Source organism: Rosa chinensis, chromosome 4 (assembly GCF_002994745.2).
Source record: "Rosa chinensis cultivar Old Blush chromosome 4, RchiOBHm-V2, whole genome shotgun sequence".
In the NCBI taxonomy this organism is placed as follows: Eukaryota; Viridiplantae; Streptophyta; class Magnoliopsida; order Rosales; family Rosaceae; genus Rosa; species Rosa chinensis.
The window spans coordinates 57,389,443-57,397,057 of NC_037091.1; positions in this window are offsets into that span (position 1 = coordinate 57,389,443).

Genomic DNA, 7,615 nt, shown 5'->3' on the forward strand with positions numbered 1-7,615 from the left:
TCTCACCAAAACTGCCGCAAGCTCCTAGCCCTTGCTATCCATGCCATACGCTACCCCTGCAGCCCTTGCTCACCCGTGTGCCGCCTACTGCCCCTGCAGCATTGCCGCACGCCTGCTGCCCCCTGCAGCACAGCAGCACGCTCGTTCCTGTGCAGATTAGCCTGCTTGCACACCCCGAAACGTCTTGTTCGGAACCTCTGATCAAAATACTTTCTTCATAAAAGTTGTTCATCTATGTCTATTCTATCTGACCTCCAAATTTCAGACCTATTGGAGTAGTTTTGGGACATATAAACTATTCGAGGTGGGAGCTATTCAGTATGCTCGTTTCTGTGCATATCAATCATTTTCAAGCCCCGAAACGTATAGTTCAGAACTTCAGATAAAAATTATTCCTTCATGAAAGTTATTTACCTCTATCTCTTCTATCTAACCTCCAAATTTAAGCCCCATTGGAGTCGTTTTGAGACCTGTACACTAATCGGAGTGGGAGCTGTACAGAAGCGAATTTGCTCCGAATTTCAACAAGTTTGATTCGCCTAGGACTGAAGATCGTTTGCAATCCTACAACGAGGATCGAAAACGCTCTGCAATCCTAAGAGGTATGGTTTACTAAAAGTTCCCGTTTTTAAAGTTTTTTATTCATTTTCTCTTCTTTTTCTCGGGGACTTGCAAACTCACTTCTTCTACCCCCCCTTTCTTCATCATAGGGGAGACCTAATTAAGTCGAACTGTGGGGGTTCGTGCTCACTCCAAGCTTGGAGCTTGTTGAGATCTCCAAACTTAGAGTTTGTAGAGAATTTATGATCGACCACTTACGTCATTGTTTCGATCTAATCCAATACCTCTTGAAACTGAATTTCTTGGAAGCGATTACGCTCAGAAATTCCTAATTTCTTGGAAGCGACTACACTCAGAAATTTTATATGTTTTTGTGGTAGCTTTTTCCGCTCCGAAACTAACCATTTTTCTTGTTCTCTTTCAGGATGAGTAACCTGAACAAATTGGACTTTGCTCCATTGGGAACAACTGGCTATGAATATCACATGTGGGTTCGTGATGTCCACCAGCATCTCACGGCCGATGGAATCCTAGATACGATTCTCGAGCCTAGCCAGGACGTGCTAACTGTTGAGCAAGCTCAAGCTTTGGAAGCAAATAGAGCAACCTTAGAGGCAAATAAGGCGAAAGTCATCATCCTAATGACTCGTCATATGGATGATTCGCTCCAGTACGAGTGTATGAATGAAGAAGACCCAGAAGGTTGTGGGTCTCACTCGAAGAAAGATTTGGCAACGTCCATGACTCCCTGCTTCCTGACCTAGAAGTAAGATGGCATAGCCTCCGCTTCTGTGATTTCAAGTCAGTTCTTGACTACAACTCGGAAGCACTTTGCATTAAATCCTTAATGGAATTCTGTGATAAAGAGATCACAAATGGGATGTTGATTGAGAAGACTCTCTCTACCTTCCCCGTCTCTACATTGATGGTTGCTAAGAACTATCGAATTGATGTTACTGCAGGACGGATCACAAGGTTTCATGAGCTCATTGGAGCTATGAATGTCGTTGAAAAGCATGACAACATCCTTGTGAAGAACTATAATTCGAGATCCGTGGAAATATAGCATATTCCGGAATCCAATTATAGTCGCGCCCTTAAGAGAATGCGCCAAGAGTGAAACTCTAACCGTAGGGATACTTCTGGACTTTCTGGTCCATATAATCGCTCTACTTGGGAAGGTAATAGCCAAAATAGGCGAACACGGAACCGAAGAGGTCAACGTGGAAAGAGAGAGGGAGGCAACCCCTCTGGCCATGTTGGTGGCGCCACCAACACTAAGAGCCATCTGAATGACGCTTTCAAAGCGCCTCAATCAATGGAGTTTGAGCAAAGAGATGTATGTTCTCGATGTGGAGTGTTTGATTATTGGGCACACATTTGTAGAGCTCGTGAAGAAATTGTCACCGCCTACAAAGCATATTGTGAAGCAAGAGAAGCTTACTATGTGGAACAAGAAGATCAAAAAAATGATCTAGAGTGAAGTGTTGAAGACTACAAATCTGGCTGGGATCAATAGATCGTCAATTCTGTTTAAGTCTTTATTTCCAAGAGATGTAATAGGCAATTGCCATATATTTTTGTAGTAAATGCCAATGGTTTGGTCTTTCTTCAAAGTAGGCTCACCCAAAGTAAGTGTGATGTCTAGGAAGGTTCTGAGATTAGTGGTACTTAAGCGAGCCTTGCTACACCGACATCTCTCTACTTACCTGGTCACATTTATTTTGGAATTACCAAAAGAAGTTAGATGACTACCATTGTTTTGCATTAGCTAGCATTTTGGATTAGATTTTCTTTGGTCAAAGAGACAATGATGTAACTCTGTTGGCTTATGAATACAATTTCGAGTTCCTTTCATTATGACTCCATTTTGATTCTGAGCATATGACTTTGTGACTACGATGGCTGGGCCATCAATATTAATTCAAGGACATGGAATAGCCCAAATTCCCCTTACCAAAAGGGCACCTTGATTACTGTCGCAAAAACTCTCTACGCTCCTAGGGCAAATCGCACCTATGAGTAGCCAACGGATTTCATGCGAAAACGCATGTAGAGAACGAAAATGAGTTCCTTTGCAATACCTCTAGTGATTGCGAACAAATGAGCATCTTAGAGAAGTTTATGTGTCTCTCTAGTGGACTCTATGTCACCATTTGAGCTATTAATCCAATAAAAATTATGAGAGAAGATCTCGTAGATTTAGACACATATTGGCTTTGTCACGACAGGATAGATCATCCTAGTCATGATATGATGATATGTCTATTAAAGACTTCACATGGACATCATTTCTTTCGAGCGAAATGAAGCATGAATCAAAAATTGATTTCTGTACTAAGTGTGACCGACGCAGCTGCCTAGGGCACTGCCTCCGTCCACCACCAGCCTAGGGCTGGCGCAGTCCCTATCCATGACGCCATGGATGGCGTCCATCATGGTGATGGCGCTCTAGATGATGCTGCAATCACCAACTTGCTTCAAATAGCGTTTCAGATGCTCAGGCCTAACCAAAATTCTCATTGGTTGCTTCTAAAGCCTCTCGCTCGTTTTACAAAGCCCATTCCTTAGGGAAATTAGGACTGAGACCGTCCTATGCAAAGGATATGAAAATACTCATTATGTCCTTACATAGAATCCATAGGGATTCTGTGGACTAGTTCAACTAACTTGCGGACGTTTAAATATCTCATGATGTTGGTTGACACGCAAACATGTTGGTCACGTGTTGTGCAATTGTCCACTTGTAATGCTACTTATGCTACACTCCTAGCAAATATCATATGACAACGGGCTCACCCCCCGGATCATCCTATTCCGTCAATTGGACTTGACGATGCTAGAGAGTTTACATCGAAGACTTTTGATGGATATTGCAATGGAATTGATGTTGGACATCATATTCTCATGGACACACCCAAATGGTCTCGCGACAACAACTACGATGGTAGTCAGGACATTGGTAATGCGCACCAATCTCCTTATATTCGCTTGGGGTAATGCAATATTGCATGCAGCTATGCTAATTCGTCTACGACCCACCGCCACTCAATCTACCTCTGCGTTACAGGTAGTGACTGGGTACAAGTATCGTACTTACGCATCTTTGAGTGTGCCACTTATGTGCCAATTGCGCCACCACAACGCTCTATGATGGGTCCTTACAAACGAATGGCCAACTACGTTGGATTTGAGATTCCAACAATCGTCCGCCACTTAATGCCCTTGCCAGGTGATCTCTTTACCGCTAGATTTGGGGATGTCATTTTGATGAGACAGTCTTCCCGTCGTTAGGGGGAGATAAGAACACGAATGTTCAATGACTTGTTTCATAAACTCTCCGCAAGCGTACGAATCGTTGTCAAGTAAGGAAAGTATTTAGACCTTAGTTTATCGTACCTCGGGGATTAGGTGTTGGACCTAACCAAGATAATTGGCGGTAGGATACTAAAAGCACACAAGAAAAATAAAAAGTAAAATAAGACTATAAACAATCAAGGCACCAAGCCTTGGCAATGCTCGGCTTAGCTCACACCAAGCCTATTCAAAGCCACTAACTTGTAGCCTCAAGATGGGTATACACAAATGAGTCGATGGATTTAATGTTTGAGAGTGGATTTGAACTTAACAAAAAGTAATAAAATGTAAAGCGATTAATAAAAATGCAAGGAAATTAAACTAGAAAAGTGTGAAAAATATAATGGGAATGTCGGGTGCTAGGGAGGTTCCTTCATCCAAATCTCATGTGTCGGAAGCTAATCTAATGTAGATGCAAATTTCCTACTTTGGCGGTAGTCGTATCCAAGGCGGTTCAAGGCTCAAGGACCGAAATTCCCTTTCATGGTATTCCTACTCCGGTTCAAGGGTCGTAGGAACTCACTTGGCATGAATTAGAGTCGGTTCAAGGGTCTCTAATTCACATCAAGAGGCCTAAAGATCGAGGAATTAGACTACTAAGCGACCCGCCCGCGCATTCACGCAACGGGTGTAAATCACCATGCTTATAACTCCTCGAATACGAAATTGAAGGTTTCTAGCTTAGGAATTAGAGGGGGTCAAGCCTCTAACTCCATCCTAGACATGCTCAAAATACACACTCTAGAGTTGACTAGGCTCCTAGACATGCATTTTAACCCAACAAAATTTGATATAAGCATCCAACAAATTAAATTGCATCATGACATTAAAATAGACATCCTTTACATAAAATTTGGACTAGGACACACAACCCTAGCCCCCAACAACAAATCTACTCACTACCCATCATTAAACAAACATCAATATACATAATTTAAAGAGGAACAAAGTGAAGAGAAGTAGGAGTGACAAGAACAAGCCACAAATTGCTATAAAGCAATTATGGCTAGCCTTGATTTATGGCTCCCCACTTTTACCCAAATTTAATGGTGATGAATTTCTTGATGCTTGGGCTTCCCCTTTGAAATTTGTGGAATTGATGAGAAGATGAAATCTTAGTGAGGTAGATCTTGGTGAGGTGGGAAAATCTTGGTGAGGTGAGAATGGATTTTGGTGAGGAGAGATCTTGATGAGGAAGAAATTTGATGAGAAGGAGGAGAGAGAGCAGTTTGGGCTGCTGCCTCTGGTTTGGTGCGGCTGCTGTAGGATGATGGGCGTGAGAGAGGAAGAATGGGATAATTGATGCGCGGCGGAATTGTCTCCTTTCTCTGTGTGGTACTGTGTATATATATAATTAGGTCGTCCCTTGTTCACCGAGAGGTAAAGGAATAAATGGGAATTGTGGTCTGGTTGGTGTGAAAGAGGGACAAGCACGTGTCAGCATATGGGTGGCTAGGAGATGAAAGAAGAGAGTAAGCTTGATTGCTGCACGTGGAAGATAGCTTATTACCACCTTGTTAATTAAACCAATTTGATTTAATTAAATGTTAAGCTGCCACACTTCCAATTAAACTAATATTTAATTAGTTTAATTCATTCCTTTTTTTCTTTTGCCTTGTGTGTTCAAGTTTCGCCATTTCCGATGATATCGCTCTTGGTTGACTTTTTGTCATTTTCTCGGAACCTTCATTTTGCTCCAATTTCGCACAACTTCTTCCGAAATCCACAACTCCGCTTATTTACTACAGAATAAATAAAAATTGATTAATTACATAATAATTGACTTGAGGATTAGCTTAATTCTAGTATTTTAGATATAATTACACGTATATAAATGCGTGTAATCATTCAACAGGAACGACAGGAATTGTCGTAGTCTGTCCCCACTATGTCTCATCTCGATCCCTGTTAAAATGACGAGATCACACAATATCCTGCAAACATGCCTGCAAGGATGGACGTCCCTACGAGAGGACGTACCGCCACCCTACACAGAGGTAGGTATAGCGCCAACGCCATAGAGAGTGGCACTTTGGTTTTACAGGCCATGGCCCCAACTAAGATGCCTGGGAAGCCCGTGAGTTCGAAGGATACTTTGGCACATTCCAATCCTTTGATCATCAAGACTCAAAATCCATCTCATGAGAATCTTCTGGATTATGGTTATCGTTGGGGGATGCCTCAACGTCAGAACGTATTCCTGAGAATATAGAACTCTATGAAAATTACACTAGTGTATATGAGACGTGGGATAGAAACTCCATCATAATGATGTTGTAGTTGCGCATGCGCATAAGTTTGTTGAGTCCGATGATATCGAACCACGCTCCGTTGATGAATGAATGCCAACGTAGAGAAATCTGGCCTAAATGGAAAGATGTGATCCAGGTTAAGATAGATTCTCTAACGAAGAGGAAGGTTTCTGAGCCAGTAATGCCAACACTTCCTGACATAAAACCTATTGACTAATGGGTCTTTTTTAGAAAGCGTGATGAGAAAAAGAGATGGCAATCTCACCTTATGGCGCAAGGCTTCTCACAAAACGCCCTGGAATTGACTACGATGAGACATATTCTCTCGTAATGGACGTCATTGCACTCCACTAACCTGTCAGTTTGGTAGTTTCCGAATAACTGAACATGCAGCTTACAAATGTGGTCACTACGTATCTTTATAGGGATCTAGATACGGAATGTACATGAAGGTTCACGGTGAACTTCATTTACCCAAGTCAAGTGGCTCTAGACCACGGAGCGCGTTTACAATAAGGTTGAAACGCTCACTAAGATGACTACTTGATTGGGAGGGGATATGCCCACGCGTTTTCATAACAAGTTCCGGATTCTGTCGCGGTTCATGTTGGACATGATCTTCATTAGAAGCCCTTAAAGAGTTAAGTAAAACCTCTGAACACTTGAAATCTGATTTTGAGATGAAGGATTATGGGAGAACACGATTATGTCTCGGTTTGGAACTTGAGCATCATGTTGATAGATGTTTAGGCATTTTGACAAGGTCAAGCCTTCAAGCACCCCCATGATCGTCCTAGTCTTGATCCTGAAAAGGATCCTCTTCGTTCGAAGGATGATGACGTAGATGCGCTAGGTGCAGAAATGCCCTAGTTAAGTACAATAGGCGCATTATTGTACCTAGCTCAATGCACAAGACCGGACATCTCATTTGCCATGAACTTGTTAGCTAAGGTATACCTCTGCGCCAACGCGACGCCATTGGATTGGTGTAAAAGATATTTTTCAGGACTTGAGATGTACGATTGATGTGGGCTTGTTCTATCCCTACAGAAAGATGATGGATTAGGACCCATCACACACTAGGAACGCCGCCAACACTGGCCTGCGTCCATTATCCCCATCCCAAAACAACATGTGTTTTGGAAGGTTTTGCTGATATTGGGTATCTCTCTGACCCATACAAAGGTCATTCCCAAAATGGTTAAGTGTTCACCATGGGTAAAGACCATGATATCTTGAAGGTCTACAGAACAGACCCTAGTCGCTATATCTTCGAACAATGCAGAGATCATTGCTCTTCACGAAGAGGTTCGTGAATGTATATGGATTGGATCTATAATTACGCATGTTCGAACAATTGTGGTTTGAAGTCTACCACAGATGAGCCTACGAGCATTTAGGATAATGCTGCTTGTTTTGAACAAATGAAGCAAGGCTACATCAAA